The 24,733-nt window shown below is 36.5% G+C and overlaps 1 protein-coding gene across 14 annotated transcripts in view; it reads left to right on the plus strand.

Annotated features, from left to right (window-relative positions):
* The window catches only part of ROBO2 (roundabout guidance receptor 2), a 666,758-nt gene that overhangs the window by 102,454 nt on the left and 539,571 nt on the right, over nt 1-24,733 (plus strand). Inside the window, exon 1 of one of the 14 annotated variants that reach the window (XM_055567827.1) lies at nt 12,218-13,304. The exons of 12 other annotated variants lie outside the window; for them this stretch is intronic. The gene's annotated coding sequence lies outside the window, so the exon portion shown is untranslated. Of the gene's footprint in view, nt 1-12,217; nt 13,305-13,540; nt 13,769-24,733 lie in introns of those variants that run through there. One more of the 14 variants, XM_055567825.1, reaches the window with a different exon arrangement.

Consider the following 24,733-nt stretch of genomic DNA (forward strand, 5'->3'; position numbering starts at 1 on the left):
AAGTATGAAGAACATCCTGTGATGAAAATTCTTGTGTACATTCTTGATTATTTCTGTCCAATAAATTCAATTATGTAGAATATTTGGATCAATGATTATAGATATTTTTAAGACTTTTGTAGGTTCTTCTATAAGGCTGTTTCAATGTAAAATCCCATCAATAATGCTTGAGGGTCCAGGTTCACTAAAACCTTGCCTTTCAGACATTTTTCTTTGCAAATATGATAGATAAAATTGTTCTCTCCTAATAATCTTGAATTTTATTTCTAGTGAGGCTAAAGCTTTTGTTATGTGAGTATTGGCTTATTTTTCTTCCTTTTTTAAATTGCTTGCTCCTGTTGTTTAAGTGTTTTTTCTTTTGGAATGCTCTTTTTGTTGATAATTGAGAGCCTATTATATATGAAGATAATTGTCCTCTTTTCATGTCACTGCGTGTGTACATACCAAAAGATTTCCCATTTTTACATAGCATAACTGTAGAAGAAACCTCCATGGTTTCTTAGTGATTCCTTTAGGATAGAAACAAATGAATTCTCATCATTCTTTACTAATCTTTCAATACTAATTGCCTGTGTGTGAAATTCTTATACTAACTAGTTGCAGAAGTAGATTTTATTCCTTTTAGAGTATTAGAGTTTCTTATTGTTTTCCTCTTTTATATATATTACTGGAGAAGTTTTAAACACTGCTATCAAAAAAGAGAAAATGGCATTAAAGGGTTTGAGATGTACAGATACAGTATATTCTTTCCATGGTTGTCATTTCTACTTCCCCAGTTCTATTGGCTTCGTGGAACCCTAGGTCTACATTAAGTCTTTGGATGAAACATATCTCCCTATAACCCCACACTCTTATCTCTTCCTCCGTTAATAGGCTGGAGGTATCTGAATATTCTGCTTATTTTTCTTATTTTAATGCAAGCAGCCAAAAGGCTAAATACAGGCAGGCTCAGCCCTCCTAGTGTTTTGCTATTGTGTTCCAACTGTATTTATGCTTTTAGATGAGTGTTGTTCTCTCCAGATCTCCAGATGTCTTACAAACCAGATTTACCCACACCTTGAATGATTTACTCATTTAGATTATTTTGTTAGACCCAGTTGGAATGTAAGTTTAAGACAGATGCATTAGTGGCTAAAGACTGATGATAAAAAATGTCAGTTGTCCAGAGATTTATAAGTCTGATGCTTTAGGAACGATTAAGCCTTCAGTCACATAAGGGGAAATACACAGTCGTAGGGATCCACAGATATGAAATATAAATGATAAGCTCTAAACTCAATGGGGCAGAATTCTATATTTAATTAATTTAAAAAATCTATGACATGTATAATTTGTTGAAATAATATAGTTCTCACACTCTTTGTTATAATTCACCTGTGAAACTAGGGAATTTGGTACCAAATCTTTAGTTCCTATCAGATTTGACCATTTAGCAAAGTAAATGTAAAATTAACTAGCAAAAAGTTTCTATCACTTTCTGATAAAGTATTTATTTTCTTTTTATATGTGGGTATGTTTTCAAAAAGAACAGTATTCTAAAACCTGATCATTAAAGTTTGGGAGAGCACATTATTCAATTATTGGGTGCCCCTCTGAAATCAGTCATTTAAAATATATTTAAATTGATTAATTTGTATATTTTCCTTTAGAATAGGACCTAATATATTCCTTTGACTCATAAAATTATGAGACTAAAGACAAGTATATTTTAATCTTTACCTCCAAAATCCATATGATTTATTACAGGGTTGTGATTTTTATCCAATGTCCTAGTATTGAATGATGGTGTTTAATATTACTGTAATACCATATGTCAGAAGATTTATTGTAGTTTTAATTTTCCTGAGCTAGGAGACAGGGTACTTGAATGCATTTGGTGATTATTGACCGATAAGCAATAAAATGATCCTACATAGAGCTCAGTGGCAAATGTTTCTCTAACTCCCTCTGATTAATATGGTCTTTTTGGTGTAATATGTCAATTTTATCAGATTTAAATTTATCATCAAACTAGCTACAGTAATTTCAGGTCTTGGAAAGGGCTACTTTGACTGAGTTATTATTATATTCACAAACAAGATTGTTTATACCACTGGAGAAATCTTTATGAAGAGTTACTCTTTGTTACTACAAGATCAGCCAAAAACACCTTCATAAATATTAGATGAAAAAAACTGAACTACGTATCCACATATTTTGAAAATTTTAATCATTCCTATAAGCTAGTGGAAGTTTTTATTCAGTTACTAAATCTCTTTGACCACTGACTTTTAAAGTATAAGTGTCTTTATTCTCTTGTTTATGAAAATCTCTCCAGTAATTGGAAGTGCTGGAAAAATGAGGACTACTAACAGAAATGAACATTCCAAAGAAGGAAAGTAGTCCACGTAAACCAATGTTTGATATGTGTCTAGTATAGTTGACTTTAATTCAGCAGATACCTTTCGAACATTAACTACATGTTAGACAGTGTGCTAGGTTTCAGGGTTACAAAAATGAGTATGTGCTAAGAGAAAGATAAATAGATATGAAATGTCTATTTATCCTTTCTAGAATATGATATATGAGATAACTAAGCATGGAGGTATATAAGTAACTTTTAAGTTTCTACTTCCTTTAATCTTGCAGTGTACCTCTGGACTTATTTAGTTATGTGATAAAATGCATAATTGGGACCTTGCACGTGCAATTTCAAGTATTTTGAATTATTGAGGCCAAAAAGCCATTTAACTGGGAGTTGAAAGGTGAAGGAAGATTATACAATAAAAAGTTTTCCATTATGTGTCAGGTGATTTTTTGAAGGGACAGTGATGAGGCCACTGGAGAGTCCAGAATACATGTGTGATTTTCAGGGTAACACAAGATTATGGAACCCAGACTGTCTTATTTCTAAGGATTGCATCATTCTTTTGTTAAAATCATTGTACTCACTATGAAATGTTACTCACAGGGAAATCAGATAGCAGCTCTATTAAGAACTTTGAAACCATCAGAAAAATCTTGCATTATATTTATCAAATATTTGAAATCTAATATGTGTAAAGTACAATATAAAATTATATTTATTATTGGATTATTAAAGGAATAATGTACATCTACTGGATTGTATGTTTTGCAAAAGGCATAGAAAACGCAATTTTGTGCTCTGCTCAATTAAAAAGCATTCTGTCTTGGGATTCTTTATTTTATATGATTGCTCCTAAGAAAAATTTACCCAGTTATTTTGTTTGGTACTTTAAATACTCTTATTAAGAAAATTATATATATGTGGTTTTAAATAAATATATGGACAGTTTCTAAAATAGAACTATTTACACAGGATAGTAATTTTTAGTAACCTGCCATATTTGGCTGATATATATGTTGGAAGAGACATCTCATAGTTTTTTTTTTCATTTTATTCCGAGGGAAGTAAATCTGATGGTGCCCATATGTTTGCAAAATTCCACTGAAAAACTGTTCGAAAAAACAATGATCTATTTTCTTTCCCCAAAATTGCATCAGAGACATAGCATGGTGAAGAAAAGTGGTTCTTGTGAGAAAATATTTTAAAGTTTTTCTCACTGAGTCTTTCCTTTTTTTTAATGATTTGGGATCTTTACAAAACCTACAGAGTTAAATTATCATACATTTAATTTTTTTATTTTTCTCCTACTGATTTTGGCCAAAGCATCTTTAAAGATTAAAAACGCGTATATGACTTTTAACCCGCTGATCTATTCCTGTCAGCATAACAAGGTACCTTGCTTTCCAAGTGTCTGAGACTATGGTATCAAAAAGAAGAAAGTGAAACTGGAGGACAAAGGTTAACTTATGAGGGTTCTTTCAAGAAGGTTCCAGTGTTGGCACAAGTTTAGGCTATATACATACCCTTTCAACTGGGCTTCCCAGGTGGCTCAGTGATAAAGAATCCACTTGCCAATTCACTCTTGTCCCGCCACTGGAGTCGTGGGTTCCATCCCTGGGTTGGAAAGATCCCCTGGAGTAGGAAATGGCAACCTCCTCCAGTATTCTTGCCGGGAATATCACATGGACAGGGCCTGGTGGGCTACAGTCCATGGGGTTGTGAAGAATCTGACACGACTGAGCGCGCACACCCATTTGATTATAAACCAGTAGCCCTGCAGTGAGGATATTTTGAATGTTCACATCTCTACCTGTCAACACCTCTGAAACCTTTTCAGCACCCTATTTCTCAGTCTCTTCTTGATCAAAGCATGACCTGCTCACTAAGGCTTTCATAAGATAATAATTTAATAACAGACTCTGAGCCAGAAGACAAAGGGAAAGACTGTGTAGGAGGCCACTGCTAATTTCCCTCCCAACATAATCAAATCAGCGCAGCTATCCAGCCAGGACTCATAACCCTTAATAAGTCACTCGACTCGATTAAGAGAAATTGATTTTCCTCTACCGTGGATCATAGTGATTATGATAAATATGGTATCTGCTGTTCACTGCGCTCCTCCGCTTACTGCCAGTGTCCCATTTGTTTGCAGGGAGGCAGGTAAACGAGCTAGAGGATGACGCTGTGTCATTAACTGCAGTTGATATCAGCGCTTTGACAGCTGTGGAATTGAATGGTTCCATAGATCAGCTTCGAAGCCAGTCGTAAAAGCTTTGCGCAGCAGTTACACGTTCCTGACACCACTGCTGGCAGCTTTCAGCATGCAGACTCCTGGCTCATGATTTGTAATTGAAAATATAGGAACAGAGCAGAATGGGTGGGCATGAGGGAGTTTACACTCTAGATTTATAATTTGAAAAGTTGTGTGAGAGCAAAACTGCAAAGTAATACTTCGCCAAGGTTCTATTGTGATCCCCACATTATCTGAAGTCTATTGTAGGTGTATGTTATTAATAGTTATATGACTGCAAACAAATCTAGTTTTCCAGATCTGAAAATAATACTGTTGGTTGTGGAAATTTGGGGCTTATCTACTTTTCTGCCCTTTCATGTCACTCTCACCTTGAGTTATTGGTTTTTGTTAGAATGATTCTCTCTTTGGAGATCTTCCCTGTAGCTCAGATGGTAAAGGATCTGCCTGCAATGTAGGAGCCCTGGGTTCAATCCCTTGGTCAGGAAGATCCTCTGGAGGAAGGGAATGGCAATCCACTCCAGTATTCTTGCCTGGAGAATCCATGGACAGAGGAGCCTGGCAGGCTACAGTTCGTGGGGTCTCAAAGACTGAGCGAGTAACACTGCTATTGCTATCTCTTTACTTTATGTGATAACTCTTTGTTCTTTAACATCAGAGGGGAAGGAGAGCAAAGGAACCAATTCTATCAGAGCAGTCTTAACAATTGTTGAGAATTTTCATATAAACTTTTTGAATAGCATGTCAATCGAATGCTTGTTTTTGTAGTTAAAAATGCATTAAGTTCCTGTGATGATGGAAAGGTATTTCATATGGCGTGGCACACAGAGACAGTGGCAGTGATAAACATGTTTTTTTCACTGATTTTACTTGGAGAATACTCTGGGTTTGGTAATTTGTGTACACCGTTAGCACTCAACAGATAACTCTTATTTCTGTGCTCTACACAGAATGTGGTATTACGCAGTAAGGAATTACAGGCAGACATGAAATGTTATTTTTAAAATATGGAGGCAGTGACATAATTATGAGACACTGAAAATAGACCTCAGAGTTATCTTTATGAAAATAATAGATGCTTTTTTTAATTAAAAAAAAGTATTTGTATTTTGACTGAATGAGTCCTAGGATTTTTAAAATTCGATCCATCATCAAATCATTGTGATGTTTTCTGATAGGCTACACTTAATTATTCTTCTCAATTGTTGTGCCATTGGAAAATAATATATTCTGGTTATATTAAGAAAAATTGATCTATTTAATTTATATCTTGATACCTTTCACCTTTTCATATAACTAAGAAAGGATGAGAAAATATGCCTTTTTCTAGTTTTAAAAATGTACTGGTGAGATTCACTTTATTCTTGATACTATTTCTGAAGACACTGCTGTCTTTACCTTTACTATTATTTTATTTCTTTGCATTTCCCAAGAATAGAAAGCCATCACAGTGATATTTAATGATAAGGTATATATAATATCTGAATAAATTTAATTTGACTTCTGTTTGCACTTCTCCTTTGTGATGTGAGAAATAAACTAAATGATGATAAAAGTTATTAAAACTCTGGCTCTACTCCCACCAGTTTTTGAGGGAAATTTGCCTCCTGTTATTCAGGGGATGCTAATTGTTCAGTCCAGTGAGCACAAACAAGTCTGTGCTTGAGAGAAAAATCTCCAAATGGCTGCCCAACTGCAAGAGTCGATTATCCAGTGAGGAAAGGTGAAGTGCTTTGCTCACTCCTGTCTGCCCAAGTTGGACATTTAATGAATATAGCTCAACATATTCAGAATGATTTCTCTTAGAGCTGGACAGTCCCTGCAGTGACTTTACAGGGAAGCGCTCTGTGCAGCACTTCCAAGCAAAAGGAATTAAATTTAATGTTGTTAAATGTAACAGAAATTGTTCAACATTCAGAATGTTTCAGACACCATGGAAAACTTGAAACACAAAGATGGCTCCAACAACTTAAATCTATCATGAACTTTTGTTGTCCTCCAAACTTTCCCTTGCAATTTCTTAACTGTTAAAATTGTTGCTCAGTCACTAAGTTATGTCCGACTCTTTGCGACCCCACGAGCTGTAGCATACCAGGCCCTTCTGTTCTCCATAATCTGTTGGAGTTTGCTCAAATTCATGTCCACTGAGTTGGTGATACTATCTAACCATCTCATCCTCTGCCACCCACATTCTCCTTTTGCCTTCAGTCTTCCCCAGAATTAGGGTCTTTCCAGTGAGTTGGCTTTTCTCATCAGATGGTGGCCAAAGTATTGTAATGACAGATTATTTGAAGATAGTGTCCACTTCTCCAGATCAATATTATAAGAATAGATTACAGTTTTACCTATTAGTTTTATTTTGCTTTTTTGCACTGAAACACATGTAATCTATTGAAGTACAATAATCCTTTTTTCATTCAGATTCTATTTTAAGGAAATTTCATTAATTGCTCATGCTATCAATTATAGTACAGTGTATCCTGGTGTCTAATACATACTCTTAATTCACCAAACTGCTTAAATCTGGCTTAAAGAATTTCCTCTCCAAAATAGTTTAGGTAAGATGATACATACTTTCAAGATGATGAGTGAAATGCAAGTGGAGAAGTTCTTTTTGAATAATAGATGCAACTGTCACAGAATCTTGTGTATCTAGCTCAGATTAACCAAAAATATATTTTCATATTAAAGATATAGCATGGGCTATGATTAACAAAGTGAGAAAGACTAATCATTATATGAAAAAATAGGTAGCTAAAAGATCTAATATAACATTTAAGAGCTTTAAAACTTTAAATATAATGTTTAAGAGTGAATTTTAAAAAGTTTTTTGTATGTGTGTCTGCCCCTTGGTTAAAGTTCTATTTTAGTTCCAAGTCAACATTATAACTAATAGCAGAAGATAAAAGATTTGGAATGATTATTTTTGTGTTCTGTTTTATGCTAGAAAGTAGCCACAAGAAAGCAAGTAGGTTGTGGCACAGCAGGAACCGTCTCAGAGCTTATGGAGGTTTTGGCCAATTGTAGCTTCCCCAATTAATGAGAAGATACATGGATGAATACAAGACTGAAAGTGTCTGGTTGTGAATAAAAAACAAACAAACAAACGTCTGGTTCTGCGTTAGGCACAATAATTTCTCTTCTAGATCATGAGTTCACACCCTGGTGGCTCAGATGGTAAAGAATCTGCTTGCAATGCCGTAGACCGGGGTTTGATCCCCCGTAGAAGAGAATGCGGAGAAGGCAATGGCACCCCACTCCAGTACTCTTGCCTGGAATATCCCATGGATGGAGGAGCCTGGTAGGCTGCAGTCCATGGGGTCGCTAAGAGTCGAACACGACTGAGTGACTTCACTTTCACTTTTCACTTTCATGCATTGGAGGAGGAAATGGCAACCTACTCCAGTGTTCTTGCCTGGAGAATCCCAGGGACGGGGGAGCCTGGTGGGCTGCCTTCTATGGGGTCACACAGAGTCGGACACGACTGAAGTGACTTAGCAGTAGCAGCAGAAGAGAATGGCTCCCCACTCCAGTATTTTTGCCTGGAGAGTTCCATGGACAGAGGAGACTGATGGGCTAAAGACCATGGGGTTGCAAAGATTCAGACATGACTGAGCCACTAAAACTTTCACTTTCAGAGGGAAATGGTCTGATGAGATCTGAGCAGTTCTAATCTCTAAATCTATAGGAAAACAGGTAGTAGAAAATAGACAAAAGGGCAATAGAGAAAAATGTTACAAGTCTGTATTTCACATGTTACTGGGAGTTGATTGAATCATTCTCAAGAGTATGGGGTGGACACAAGTCTCTTTCCACTGCCTCGATACATACAGAAAACTTTATAGATAATTTCCTGACACTGAAGACCTGGTGCTAAGCAAGAATATTCTGAATGTTTTAATACAAGAACAAATCTCCCTCCATGTATTTTATTCCATTAAAATACTCTATTGACATTTAAAAATTAATGAATTGCAAATCCAGTAATGGGTTGTACTTGGAATGGTACTTCAAAACTTACGTGAAAGTCGCTCAGTCATGTCCGACTCTTTGCGACCTCATGGACTCTACAGCCCATGAAATTCTCTGTACCAGGGTACCGGAGTAGGTAGCCTTTCCCTTCTCCAGGGAATCTTCCCAACCCAGGGATCAAACCCAGGTCTCCCGCATTGCAGGCGGATTCTTGACCAGCTGATCCACAGGGGAAGCCCAAGAATACTGGAGTGGGTCGCCTATTCTTTCTCCAGGGGATCTTCCCAACCCAGGAGTTGAACTGGGGTCCCCTGCATTGCAGATGGATTCTTTACCGACTGAGCTATCAGGGAAGCCTTTCAAAACTTACCTTGGGTATATTAATACTATGAAACCTTGCAGCCACATTTTCCAGCATCTTAAGAGCTTCACAGTGAAGATATGACTTAATGCCTAAAGTTTATTTTTGAATCCTCCATCACATTGTATGGCATCACTTAACAGACGTGAGTTTGAGCAGACTCCAGGAGATGGCGAAGGATGGGGAAGCCTAGTGTGCTGCAGTCTATGGGGTCACAAAGTTCCGGACGCGACTGAACAACAACCACAACAAAAATCACTTGAGTGATTTGGAAGTGTCATATGTAATGCAGATATGAAACCAGTTCAGTAAGGTAACAGTTCCTAACTATACAGATCAGCATATCCTCACAACAGAATACTTCCTCAGAGGGTATGTATTACTTCAGATTCCCACTTTATAGTAAAGCTTTGTGTTCATGTAGGCTGCGTCTTCTGCACTCAGATTTAAAGAGACCTCTCTTTCCTGCTTTCTCTGAAGTTGGAAAGCAGCCGAAGTGGCAGCTGCCTCACAAGTCACTTTCCTTCCCCTTGTTTTGATAATTACGAGCAAAGGTCAATCACTTCCCCATTAAGGCAAATCCTGACAACCCCTCTTGTCAGAGCCTCAGTTATAGATGACAGGCTTGTCCACATAAAAAAAAAAAAAAAAAAAAAAAAAGAAACAGGAGTATATCTTTACTTCCTCATGACCAGCTGAAAGTCAAAACCCCACAGAAAACTGGAGGCAGGAGGGGAGGAAGGATGGGTGTGTGTATGCCATACATTTGTCAACTGCAGAGGTGTAGTTCTAGGGAGACTTTTGTAATTTTAAGCTTCACAAATGGATGATTACATTCTGCTTGTTAAACATGGACTTGTGAGCATCCTGACAGAATGCAAATACTTCTGTTAACAGCATGACCTTGTTATGCCTCCAACAGAGAGGTTTTACTTTTATTGTGACTTTTTTTCTGAAGCCATCTTAGTTTTTATATGAAGATGAAATGGCTAAAATCTGAGAGGTGACCAGATAATGTTCTTTGTATAACCAGGTTCTGAGTGAGCTAAAAACTCAGCTAGGACCATTATAAGGGTAAAGACATATTGCACACTGAAGAAGTGAGGAGGGAGATAAACTCTTTACATTATGAAATTTGATATTAAGCTTGCACTGCTCAGATTATGTCAGAGACTCATTTACATTTAATTGCACAGTACCTCCCAGTCTCCTTGAAATCAGCATTCATAGGACTATATTGAGTCTGCTGGTAACTGACCTTGGAAACATAAACAGAGCAAATTATACTCCTGTCAACATGTTAACTTCATACACTTTCAATGATCCCAGCACTTTGATGTAAGAGAAAATGGGGTGAGATTAAAATTGAGTCCAGGGGCCCAATTTAGGACCCACTCATGGTGTGGCTTCCTATATACAATGAAACATTTTCCTAAACTTTTGTGGGTGATTTTATTTTAAATACTTAAGGGCTTTCTGTTTAAAGGGAACCTTTAGAAATTCCTCTTTAACTTCTTCTTGGAAATTGATAAATCCTTTTGTATGGAAAATCATTACCAAATCATTATGCTGTACACATTGAACTTACAGTGCTGTATCTCAGTAAAACTGAAAAAAATTATTACCTCCTCACTTCTCACTTGTTTAAATCAAAATTTTTATTTGCTGCTCTATGAATGTTATGGAGTGAGTTACCTATGGTGTGTTGTGATAAATTGTTAATGAGACTCACTCTAAGGATGAAAGAAACCATTATTTTCCAAGCAAGTTATGACCCAATATAATAATTTCAGACTTAAAAGGAAGTGTTCTGAGTATTTTTCTGAAATGAACAAATCTAACATAATCTTACAGCAAGTAATATTTGTCCAAGATTATTAAGAATGTAAGCCTGTGTATAAATGCGAGTTGTGGATATATAATTCCATCTAGTCAAGAAGCAGTTGCTTGTTCCTTTCTATTCTAAGGTGCAATACGTGCCTGTGTGCATGCTCAGTCATGTCCGGCTCTTTGTGACCCATGGACTGTCGCCCACCAGGCTCCTCTGTCCATGGGATCTCACACATACTTAATGGAATGGGTTGCCATTTCCTTCTCCAGGGAATCTTCCTGCCCCAGGGATCAAACCCGCCTCTCCTGCATTGACAGACAGATTCTGAACCACAGTGGCACCTGGGAAGCCCCAAGGTGCAGCGCATAAGCTCTCATAATCGGTGTACTTGTTTTATCATCGGTCGTTCTCCTCAGTCTGCAGGCAGAATACGATGCCCTTGGTGACACTCTTGAAGCCCACTGCTTTGATTTTCTTCTTTCTTCTCCATCACCCTGTTGTCTTCCTTCCAGTGGTTCACTTTTCATGACACCCCTCAAGAGTGGAGTCAAAGATGAGCAAATATACAGGTGTTTTGTCACTTCCTTTTCATCCCCTCCTCAGTTTTTCATTATGGTAATGGCACTTTGTGATGTGCAGTTTCTGGATTTATGACCCATTCTCGATAAGCGTGAATCTGGCCTGCATGTGCATCTTTGATAAGGTTCTAATTGGATAGCGGTGACCTTTCTGAATGTAATTCAGGGAGGAAGATTAAAAAGCAGTCCAGGAAGTGACAGGTTTGGGACAATAACATATGAATTCAGCTCTGCTGGCAGGCAAGAGATGTAAGCTGTGATAAATTAGAGGGAGGCCAAACAGGCTCACACTGAATGAATGATTTTTCATTTCTTTTACATCCTTGTGTAAAATTCTATTGTAGAAATTGTGTTAACACCTCTCTATCTTCCTACTCCTGGGTTATACTACTCTTTTACTGATAGTAGAAGTTAGAGAATTATTCAGTTAATGTAGTTTTAAAATGACTGAAGAACACATAATTAAAAGCACATACTCCAGTTTGCACTAATGCATTTTAAGTTGAACAGTTAATGGGTATTTGGACGCTAGCTACCAAAATTCAGAAAAATCTTTCTTTGTCTTACTCTCTCCTGCTTTCCCTCTATTTCTCACATCTATCTGTAAAGCCTACCTGAAGTATCCAAGTGTGTATACACACTCAGATCTGAAAATACCTTTATCCAATTTTGAAGATGTAAACTCAAATTTTAAAGATCGATTATGTAAGAGAATCAATATAACCAGAAAATACCTAATTAATATTTTATATATTTGATAAAGTCATAAACTCTTAGTATATCTTCAGTTTTGAATGTTGTCTTGCTAATCCTGCCAGCTGTGTGAATGTCTTGCTGATCCTGCTGACTGTGCCAGTTGTCTCGCTGTATCTCACTGTGCGCTCTGTTCTCTGAACCCAGGGTAGGCAGGGCACGAGCGGGGAAGCTGGAAGAAGACTCAAGGAGCTATAGGAACCACAGACAACGTTTATTCGCTCCAGGCTGGCCCAGCAGCCATAGCAGCAACCATAACATAACCTCTCATAACATAACCTCTCTCCAGGTAGCCTGTGGCCAAGTGAATACCTTGTGATGCGCATGCATGGTGCTATAAGTGAGCTCAACTGTTACGTAATTATTGTTTGTAAAACATGGGGTGAGAGCCCTTGGAGCGAGACAGCCTGACCATGCCATCTTGGCTAATTTGCTCTTTCCCTACAAATATGCATGCTAAGTTGCTTCAGTCGTGTTTGACTCTGTGTGACCCTGTGGACTATAGCCCGCCAGGCTCCTCTGTCCATGGGATTCTCCAGGCAAGAATACTGGAGTGGGTTGTCTTGCCCTCCTCCAGGGGATCTTCCTGACCCAGGTATCAAATCCACGTCTCATGTCTCCTGTATTGGTAGGCAGGTTCTTAACCACTAGCTCCACCGGGGAAGTCCCAGCTTTGAATATGTAGTCGAAATACACTTGCATGGACTAATATATTTAATTACATGTTTGAACACATACACTCACTTGCAAAGACATGTATGCCTTCAAATGTAGGCTGAGATTTTTCCTCCAAAGTGACGCTTCTTAGTGCCAGTATATGATATCCAAATCTTAAGTATATTGTTAATACTATAATAAAATGTTACTTAAATCGAAATAACCATAGAAAAGGAGAAATGTAAAAGCTCAAATGTAACTTTGTTAGATGATTTTGTAAAATCTGCTGTTTCTGCTATTGAGCCTGTTGCTTATACCCCTGGAATGCAAAGTAAATTATACAAGTAGCAGGCAAGTTGTTGGGCCTCACTACCAGGATTAACGGAGGGAAAAGTTTCCTTTAATTTGCTTCTCATACTCCTCACACATGAGCTCCTTCAAGGAACACAGGGCCTGTCAATACAGAATTTCCTTTCAAGCCCTCTGGACCTTGCTATAGAAGGAAGGAAAGGCAAACACGTTTTCTGAGAACCTGAGTTGGGTCAGACACCATGGTATGTATGTATATGTAGAATTGTATTCTCGCCTCATTGTAACTCAAGGAGATGTTATTAGCCTTGTTTTTTTGCTGAAAATATTTTACCCAAATTAAGCTCAGGGCTTGGCCCCCAGCAGTCATTATGCAAGTGGAAAACAAAATAGGTAAGGCCAGGTGTACTCACCTAAGGTTACATTAATTGAAGCCCAGCAGAACCAGATTTGAATCTGGGCTCAATGAGTCTTGGGCTTCCCAGGTGGTGCCAATGTTACCATTGCAGAAAACACAAGAGACGTGAGTTCAATCCCTGAATTGAGAAGATCCCCTGGAGAAGGGCATGGCAACCCACTCCAGTATTCTTGCCTGCAGAATCCCATGGACAGAGGAGTCTGGGAGGCTACAGTCCGTGAGGTCGCAAAGAGCCGGACGTGACTAAACATGCATGTACTCTAGCAACTCCATGTATCTCAACATAAGCAGGTAAGCAAAAAAAAAAAAAGCAAGCTTCTAGCTCTGTTGTTTAGTCGCTGTCTTGCCTGACCCTTTTGCGACTCCATGGACTGTAGCCCACCGGGCACCACCAGGTGCCTCTGTCCCTGGGGTTTTCTAGGCAGGAGTACTGGAGTGGATTGCCATTTCCTTCTCCAGGGGATTTTCCTGACCCAGGGCTTGAACCCATGTCTCCAGCATTGCCAGGCGGATTCTTTGCCACTGAGCCACCAGGGAAGCCCCTCTAGCTGTACTGCTTTATGATAGTTTTCCAAATCATCTCCCAGATAGGATTTTTTAAACAAGGGCTTTTAAAGGTATTCTTCACATACCATACAATTTATCAGTCTGTAGTATTAAACATCATTTTATATTTTATACCTACTATAAAATCAGTGTAATATACTGTGCCTTCTTCAGCTATGTTTAATACTTGTGGACTGAAGACCTGTTTTTTTTCTTTTTACTTAGATAAATAAAATAAATAAAAAGCATTTTCCCCACTTGAATCCATATTTGTATATTTCTGCTGAATTCTTGGTTACCCAAATATTAATATTCTTTAGAATTTCTCTGATATTTTTTCATATTCACTCTTCTGTGTCCCCCTATGAAGGATGCTTGGGCTATTCTTAGAAACACTATTATTATGCTTTCTAGACTTCTTGCTTCTCCATTCCACTCTGTAAACTTACTGACAATTTAATTGTTAAACCATTTATTTTCTTCATGGCACTTTGCTGTTCTTAGAGCTCATTGTCTGTCAGATTAAAAACAAAGACCACCCTTTGCTGATTTACTCTCAATTTCATATATGCTCTGATTCCACCTTATTTATGCAACCCTTACATTTAATAATTCCTATCAGGAAATACCTTCTCTATGTAGACCAAAACTTCAGTCTCTCACTTATGATAATGTTCATTTCTTATTCTGCAACTTTTCTTACTTGTTTAACCAGTTTACTCTCCATTTTCTTTCCCTTCTAAATGTACTGCAAGATGAAAATTATTCAAACCTCACTCCCATACAGTCATGATTATATTGGCCCTTTCCTCCTTTGAAATCCCATTGAAGTTAGAGGTTTTTTTTTTTTTTTCCTGCATAATTTGACTCTTGGTAATCACTGGTCCCATATTTTTCCACATGAATATTTCATACGAGGAAATTTTAACTCTTTAAACATTTTAAACTACTTAACATATTCCATGTGTGATTTTTCCCATGGTAGTAGTCTTCCCAGCATGTCCTGCTTAAAATAATGTATTCTATTTTAAAAAAATTTATATTTCAAATAAAATACTATATTTATACTATATATAAATATGTATATACTGTATATAAATATTATATCTACACCATACATAAATACACATGTACATATATACATCACCTTGCTTGAATATAAATATATATAAACTATTTATTTACCCTTTGTAAACTTTGAAATATTGAATCAAGGACAGTAATTCATATTCAAGTGAAAATACAAGATACATAGCTCTGGAGTTTTAATATGAAGTTGTATCACTCACTTTTAGGAAGTATAAAAAGCTAACTAGGAGAAGAGGGTCGAAGCAAGTAGAAGTTTCATTAATTCCAATATGAAAGCTTTGTGACAAACTTAGGTATAATTTGGCTCTCAATCAGAGTCAGGCCTCAAATATCAGTGATAGTGAGCCTTGAAATAATTATTTATTAATGCCCTGCTCAGTGGAGCATGCTGATGAAAATGGACAGTAGATACATCTCTGAGCATTTGTTTTATCTTATTTTAATCTCTCTAAGTGCAAAAATATGGATCATGATAGGAACTTGTCAGTGGCCCTGGTACATTCATTTTTTATCATGTGCTTTTAAATATTAATATCATATATAATGAAGGTACTCTGATTCAAACTGAAAATGAATATGAGAAGTTAATTGGCTTTAATAGTTTAGAGTCCTGAGTGTCTACAGTAGTTATTGAAGGAGTATGAACATGAGCTTTGTGGAAAATGTAGAGAATTCATTTCTCCAGGAGCGAAGAAGTCAGAAAAGAAGTAAAGGAAGTTCACGACCTTTCAACATGTTAAAAAGTATTATGACAAAATAATATGGATATTGATTCATTGGAGACATGTTTAAAAATTAAACCTTTGGGTTATGACAATTAGTGTTACAAAAAATTGTGTGTTTAAATTTCCAAGTATATTATGTGATCATTGCAGCTAATATTCTAAAGGAGAAGTAATGTGTTTTAGGATATATACTTTTATAAGACAGCAAAGTTGAAAGCTCTGCATTGCCTTAAAAAGTTGAGAAACACTAATTTAAAATGTTAATAAAACATTGCTTAAACTTTTACATGTTTCAGAATATCCCCAAGTGCTCTAAAAGTAGACAGACTATGGAACCTCGATGGATATTTAAAACAAAATATGACAGGGGGGCAGTTTTCCTAATTTAAAGATATCATTTTTCTGCCTCCACCACCTGTCAACGGAATGTGATTAGTGTTAGGTGACCTCTGATAAGTATAGCATAAATTTGTGCTGGTTTAAGTGTTGACAGAAAAATGACTTCTACACGTACTATAAACAACCAGACACCACTCTTCTTTTCTAATTAATACTCTTTCAAATACTTAAAAAATCTGGTAGCATGCTTATCCATCTGTGGATACTTTGTGACATTATTGCTGTTTGTCTATTGACAATTCTGAGAAAGAGGCAGCAGTGGTCTGGGACTTTTGGTATTGAGGTCTTGAGTTTCTGGGGAGCAGCCTCATGTACTTAACTGCTGGAGGTAGTGATTAGAAAATGCAGAAAGCTGCTGTTCAGGTCATCTAAAAATTTCATTCCTGCCACTTAAATGCTATAGGGTAGGGGACATTAGCTCTTCTACAAGCTGCAGACTCCTGGGGCTGCTGCCATGTCAGGAAACCAAAGAAATCAAAGAGCCACCTACTGACCCTCCCCATTGTCTGGGCTTGTCCTCTTCTATCAGTAGCGTGCCACAGTCAGCAAGCTACACATGTACCTCCTGCCTGCTCCGGGTTTGGCAGCCCCCTGATCCCTGCACCTGTTTGCTTATACATGAGCTGTGCATGTTTGAATTTAAATACATGCAGGGGGTTGGAGCAAGGGGGAAGGGCGATGGCTCTGTCAGAAGCAGTTCATTACTGCATGCTGAAGAGCCAAAACCAGCTTACAGGGAGAGAGCGAAGCCGCATTGATCGGACAGTTTCAGTTGATAAAAGATGAATTCTTTCTGTGGAAATAATCATTTTTTTTCCTCCAAGAATTGGATAGGGGAGGATTTTAGTTAAAACAGGGTTAATACTCATTTTGATGATCTTATCTATCAGTAAGTGGTATCTTCAAATAGAGAATTGTAAATACAGTGATGAATTGTGTTACCTGGAATCTTTCCCAAAGTTATCTTTCCTTAAAAACTTCAAATGATGTCATTGCAAAAAATTTAATTGAATGAGTCTAATGTGTCAAAGAAAAAAATCTGAAATTCAGGCATGCATATAGGTGAAATGTTTAGTAAATGTAAGTACCTATGCTATATGCAATACACACCTGTTTATGTTAGAAAGTTATGTACCTAACAAGAAACAGTAAAGTATTGGCTCTCTTTTTTAATAGTTCCAGTCTTATTTACTGCCTCTAGCATCCTATGTCCTGTCTTCTGATCTCTGAATCAGAAGACCTGAGACTGGTTGCTGCCTTTGGTTCTTCTTAGTTCTGTGTTCCTTCCGTGGCCTTTTTATTCTGCCTGAAGCTCCAGTATTTTCAACTGTAAAAAAGAGAGAACTGGTGCGCACTTGAGAGGACTCCAAAGGGTGAAAATGTAATAAAATATTAATAGTTTTATTCAAGCTGGAATGTATTAAATAAATTGCTATATTAAATAGTTTTAATATTAATATTATATAAAATTAGCCATCATCTCCATAAGATTAAATACTTGTTCTACGAATAACTTTCTTTATAAGGACAAAGTATTTTCAAAAACAGTTTTAAGATCATGGTGATAAAGGTTCCATGGAAATATTTCCTGTTTAAAGCACAGTTTTGTATATTAAAATGTTTTTGTGATGTACTTTTATATATAATTTGCAAAATACTTCTAGAATCAAAATGTAATATATTACATCATTAAATATATTATTTAATATAATATCATTGCTGATATCACACTTCACTCCCATTTTATTTTGGCAAGAATTAGTGCAAAAGTTATACAGACTGATAAATCCTCTTTTCTTTGGGTTTCTAACATTTGGTAAAACAAGGAAAGATGAAATGCTTTGGGAAGGGAATCTGACATTTATAAATCCACATTTCTTCCACCCTACCTCACACTTACCTCCCTAAAAGTTATACAAGATCAGTTGAATTTGGGGGGTACCTTGAAAGGCTTAAAAGTTGCCAGCGTTTAACTACCCCATGTGGTTTGAGCAAATGAGCAACCTTGAACTTTACACTGAGTTCCAGAGGCTGGGCAGAAGGCAGTGCATATGCAGGTCCTTGCATGACTAATTTCCTGTCAGCAAGTGATTTTATTATCATTTAAATAAGAATTTATAATAATAGCAGTAAACTTGCCAGATGGCTGAATTAGTAAATTTTAAAGGATATAGGTTTAAAACACTTCTGTGCTTCTTCCTTTAATGCTTTATCCCACCCCTCACCCATTGCAGTCAGCTGTTTTGGTTACCTCTTTTGATTTAGCCACTTTTGTCATTCCTATTGATTAAAAGGATTTTAATAACACAGTAACATGGCATTGCCTGTTTTAGTACAGGATACACTGTGATTCACTGCTAGTTGGGGAAACCCAAGTATGAGTAGGCATTTCCCTGTGCCTTATAATATCAGCATGAAAATTGTGTTTCTGTCTTTACTCACCCATATTTAAAGGAAAAGAAATACTACTTGAACTTATCTCTTATTCCTTGTACAAAGGTAAAATAATACACAAAAGAGTTACATTGTATTAATGTCTCATATTTTGTGTCCTTCGTAAAAACACATTTAATGCAGTATTAAGGGAAGATAATCTTAAAGAGATTGTAGATGTTGCAGCTTTCACAATTTTTCCTAGAGAGTGCAACACAAAAATAATTTGTGTCAGGTGAGATTTTATACATATTAAATCCCATTAGGTCAAACAAATGCCATTAAATATGAAACAAAATATTGACTCATAAAATAGTTTATGGCTAAAGATAAATTAATATAACTTTTTAAACTACCAATTTAGCTTAATTAAAAGTACAATTTCCTTCATCTTGATTAAATCAAAGCAAAAACATGTACTGTATCCTCTCCCTCCTATTTTTTTAACAGAATGCCTGAGGAGGTTGGGTGTTGGAGTTTTAGTTACCTAATAGTGATTCTGATGACTCTTTTCAGTTCAAGGCATTAAAATCACTACTGAGCTACTGACCAGGGTACATTAATTAAAACCTTGGAGATACTTCAAATTCTAATGATATTTTGCAAACAGATGTATGTAGGTAGTATTTAATGTAGACTAGATATCCTGGCTGGGGATTTTTAGGATTGCTGCACACCCTTAATAAATCTCCCTTGTACTGTAGCTATCTCCAGGCTCAGAAAACTCAACTTGAAATCTTCAAGACTGTATATCTGTCCCGAGTTCAGTAGTTGTCATGGGGGTTTGTATCCCCACAGGTCAGGAGTGGCTTATAAGAGATTGAGATACTTTGGTTGGTATTCAAATATGCCTCGAATTCAACTCACAGCTTGAACTTCCTCACCTACCCATATCTGTGTTGACTGCCTGAAAAGCAAACTGTTGGAGGACATCTTTAAGGAGAAGAGATTATTGATTTGGTTGCAAACAGCCTTCTAGCAGATATGATCTGACTTTACTTTTATGTTTTGCTTTTCTCCCCCCACTCTTGTGATTCTCCTGTCAGTCAGGGCTGTGGTTGTTATTTTCTTTTCTCTCAGTTCTGCATATTTACTTCTTAGTTGTGTACTGTTTACGCAGGATTATGGCTAATTTGTGAAGTAACAGGAAAATTGGTGAAGAAAACAAAGCCCGAGAAAATGCTTCCTCAGGAAATGGTGACACTTGGATGATTACTTTATAATTTTTTGTTCCTGATTTTTTTCGTTTTTAGTGGATATATAATTAGAACATTGTTTTAGTAATGTGAAACAAAAATTAAATGCAGAGGAAAACTCTAAATAGGGAGCCATAATATTCTTTTGAAATGAAGAATTGAACTAAACCACTCTAAACTCCCCTGCTGGGCTCAGGCGAGCTGAAATTAATTCAAGACGGCAGATAAAATTTTTAACCAGGCCGAGTGGAGATGACGGATGTGACAGCTCTCAGTTAAAATGTCCTTTAGTGGCAAATGCATGCGTATTAGTCAAGAGACGTGACATAACTGTCCCGGGTGAGAGAGATGAACCAATGACCATTTGCATTGAGAACAAAAGAGAAATTCTTTATAGTAAAATGTGGAGGACAGATGAGTAACTCGTTCATTTTTTTGTAGTCCTTTTACCTTAAAAAAAAGCCTCTGAAAGTTAAGAGGAACAGTTATAGCTCAAACTGTGCCCCCCCTCCTCCTTTTTTATATCAAAAACAAGAGGATTGTTAAATACAATGTTAATGGCCAGGAAAGATGGGTTATCTTTCCATTCCCCTTTCTGCAGAGAACAGAAAAGTGTATGAAGATAACCATACTTCACAGACTGGATAAGCCTTATAAATTATAAACATAGATTTGGCTACATCAGTGAAATCCTGAGATGAGAATTTTTTTTTTTTTTTTTATCCAAAAGGACACTGGCTCCTTATCCTTCCACTTTTTCAAGGATAGTTCATTACAAAACAGTGCCAGCAAAACAAAAGTGCATTTGATTCTATGGCAGAGTGTTAAAGAGAATGAAAATTATTTGGAAACTATGATTGGCAAGATTTGACCATGTGAATGTCAAGTTTAATTAATTTTAGGAACAGATGCTTTTAAGGCATAGTAGTTACCAGTTACGAGTTGCAAGTATAATTGAGGTTTTAACAGTATACAGTTTATTTTTCCAATTAAAATCAAATTTAATTATAATTTTGTTATTAGAAAATGTGACACCAGTCTTTAAAAGACACTCAAGTATGAACCAAGAACTCACCATCTTTCTATGAAAATAATTAAACTAGATGTATTTTAAGTCTAAAGACAAAAAAAAAAATACATAACTCCCAGTTTAGAAGTTAGTTGCCATTGCCTTCAATAGTGTGTTATCCTCAAGAGTATATATAAGAATGTAAAAAATTTACAGCAATATATGAGCAAAAGTAGAATATGTATGCAAATGTTCAGTGAAGCTGAGTGGGTTAAGAACATGCCACAGAAATAAAGTAGTAACTTATCTGGCCCTCAGGGATAAATAGGAATTCCCCATCAAAAGAAGATTGCTTTTATTCCAAGTGAGGTAAATAAGGAAATGCATTTTTTAACATCTCTGGTCTTTGTTTCTTGTTCTCCTTTACAGAAACGTTCTTATATACCTTTGTTATTAAAATTTTGAATTCCTTAATTCTCAATTCTGAGTCCTTCTTACAACCTATACGTGCTTCCTAAGCTATTGCTTCTATACACACATAGCATTAATTATAACCTGTGTGTCAATGACTACCAAATTTATCTCTCTGAGGCAGGCCATTCTGCTAAGCTACAGACCATGTTCCCAACTGTGTATTTGACAGCTGTTCTTAAATGTCTCAGGGATACTTCAAACTGAAAATGTCTAAAATATTATTATACTAACAATGTCTCCCAACATCGAAAAGGGCCCTCTTCAGGTACTCTTGCCCAAGGATTGACATTCATTTACTTTTGCTCATTGACTCTTTCCCTGTTTTAACTCCCAAATCTAACCCAGAACTAAGTCCTATTGATTTTACCTTTAGACAGTCTCTCTTAACAATCTCACTTCTCTCATTTCCATCGAACAATTATCATATCTCACCCGAGCTACTGTAATTTCTAATTCATTTTTCTCTTATTATAGCTCAACAATGTGTCAAAATGAAATCTGAATTAAATACTCTTGCCTGGAAAATCCCATGGATGGAGGAGCCTGGTGGGCTGCAGTCCATGGGGTCGCTAGGAGGCAGACACGACTGAGTGACTTCACTTTCACTTTTCATTTTCATGCATTGGAGAAGGAAATGGCAACCCACTCCAGTGTTCTTGCCTGGAGAATCCCAGGGATGGGGAGCCTGGTGAGCTGCCGTCTCTGGGGTCGCACAGGGTCGGACATGACTGAAGTGACTTAGCAGCAGCAGCAGCAGCAGGGACTTCTTATTGTCTGCTGCTGCTGCTGTTGCTTCAGTCGTGTCCGACTCTGTGCGACCCCATAGACGGCAGCCCACCAGGCTCCCCCGTCCCTGGGATTCTCCAGGCAAGAATACTGGGACTTATATTGATGGATGTCCACCTATTTTCTCCTAATTGTACTTTCTCTCTATGGTTCAGCCTCATATTTTAAGTTCTGTAAATTCATCAAGCACTGCCCCAGAGCCTTTGCACATGGCTGTGTCTTTGGCTCGTAATGTTTTTTATTCCATAACACATATGTAACTTCTATTCATCTTTCATATGTAAACTCAGAGTCACACCAGGGATTCCTGCACTGACCGTCCTTCCCTTTCCCCAAGTCCCATAGTATGCCCACTCAATGCAGTACACATCTTTCTCTCTTTTTAGCAGCTCTCAGAGTGGGAAATTTTTATACATTACTGGCATTACTTGCTTAATGTTTGTCTTGTAGATTCCCTATTCCAACTGTATCAGGACAAATTACATAAATACCTGCAATGTGAGGGGTCATTTATTTTTTTAGTGAAATTGGTTAGTGAGTATACCTTATACATGTATAATCAATAAATTGAGGTACACATAAATTTAAGATTATTATTGTAACTTTTACACTGAAATTTAACTTTGGTGCTAACTTTATCTGCTTAAGTATAATGTTACATAGTTCATTGAGTGCCTTTCAAAATGGTCTGAAATCTTAAAGGAAATTAAAAAAAAGGAAGATTATTTAAAGTTCTTATTATCTTTGTCTGGCTTTCTATTTCTATCTGGACCATTATGACCTTAAGAAGAGTTTAGTCAGTTACAAAGTCAACATTTCATTCATCTAATTTGCCAGAGTGAATGCTTTGTGAATCTTCTTTCGGAACTCTAGCACAATTTTAGGTGGACATCTGTCAGCTATCTGTCAGCTTGCACTATTTTGAGAGACTACACTTTGATTTGCTATTCAGGTTGTCTTTGACTAAGTTTGTGATAATGCTCAAGTATTTCTGTCTTATGCTTATTTACTGATAAATACTGAATGCATCTTAAATCAGTGAAAAAACCTTTTTATTTTCTATGACCAGCTCAGCAAAAAATAATGACATTCTTTTATGTCTTACTTTAAAGTTTGCGTTTGCAATTGACATGTTTAGGTGAGGTTGAAGAAATTAAACAATAAATCGGGTCTTTCCATGATACATATATGTAAAATTTATCATTTGCCATGAATATAGTCTTGGTTTTCACAGAATCTTTCCCACTTAAGTTCCATTCTTTAGATATTTTTTGTTCATTGACTTTGCTGTGTATATATTCTTTCTAGTACTGTAACATCAGCACAATCCTCAGTTATATCACATTATTTGAAGATGTGCATTTCAAATAATTTTCTTCTGCTCTTCTACTCATGGTAGTACTTCTTAGGATCATTGTACAGCAGTATTTTGGGGTATATTACTTTTATTTCTCCATTGTATTAATTCAGCAGAGTTTATTTGTACTAAAACTATGGCCTGTTTACAGGTAATGACAACTGGGAACCTTCTTGATACTGATAACTCTTGGCCTTTAAAGTTCAGCAATAGAGTTTGTTAATGATACTGAGAAAATACTCTAGGATAGTTTCTGTCTGAGAAATCTAATGTAAACCACATAATTTAAAGTCTTCTAGGAGCTGTATTAAAAATGCAATAAAATAAATGGGAAATTAATTTAGTAATATTAAACATGATATCTAAAATTTCATATTAGTATATAATCAGTGTAAGTTTTCTTTAAATTCTTTTCTTTAATTCTTTTTTCCATGCTGTCTTTGTAATCCAGTGATTATGTTACACTTGCAAGACATATTAATTCAAACTAGCCCCCATTCAGTGGTTTAAAACCGCACATGGGTGGTGGCTACCATACTGGACAGTGGTATTCTAGGAGCTTGCTACTCAGAATGTTCCTCTACATCAAGCAGCATCTGCATCACCTGTGAAATGTTACAGGTGCATAATATTAGATCTCACCCAGACCTACTGGATCAGTAGCTTTATTTTTTAAAAAAATCCTCAAGTGATTCGAGGCACACTGAAGACTGAAAGGCCTTGCTCTAGAATTGATATGACACTTCTGATTTCTTAAATTATTAGGATTGCTCTTTATAACAACTTTACTGATACATAATTCACATAGATTAACAACTTTACTGATACATAATTCACATACATAACATTCACCCTGTTAAAGTATATAATTCAGTGATTTGTAATAAATTCAGTTGCACAGACTTTACTGCTGTCTAATTTTGCAATGTTTTTCTCACTTCAGAAAGAAAACCTGTACTGATGAGCTATCACAGCTCATTCCCTTTAGGCCCCCATCGCGGGCAACCACTAATCTATTTCCTGTAGGCTGAATTTTCCTATTCTAGACATTTCATATAAGTGGAAGTATAAGATATCAAATATATTGGCTTTTTTTCATCTGATTTCTTTCACATGGCATGACCCTTTTGGTCTAGCTTCTTTCACTTGGTAAATCATTCTTGAGGTTCACTCCATGCTGTAGCATGTATTAGTATTTGTATTTTCCTTCCAACCTGCATACTTTTATTTATTTTTCTTACC

The sequence above is a fragment of the Bubalus kerabau genome, chromosome 2, assembly GCF_029407905.1.
Source record: "Bubalus kerabau isolate K-KA32 ecotype Philippines breed swamp buffalo chromosome 2, PCC_UOA_SB_1v2, whole genome shotgun sequence".
Classification (NCBI taxonomy): Eukaryota; Metazoa; Chordata; class Mammalia; order Artiodactyla; family Bovidae; genus Bubalus; species Bubalus kerabau.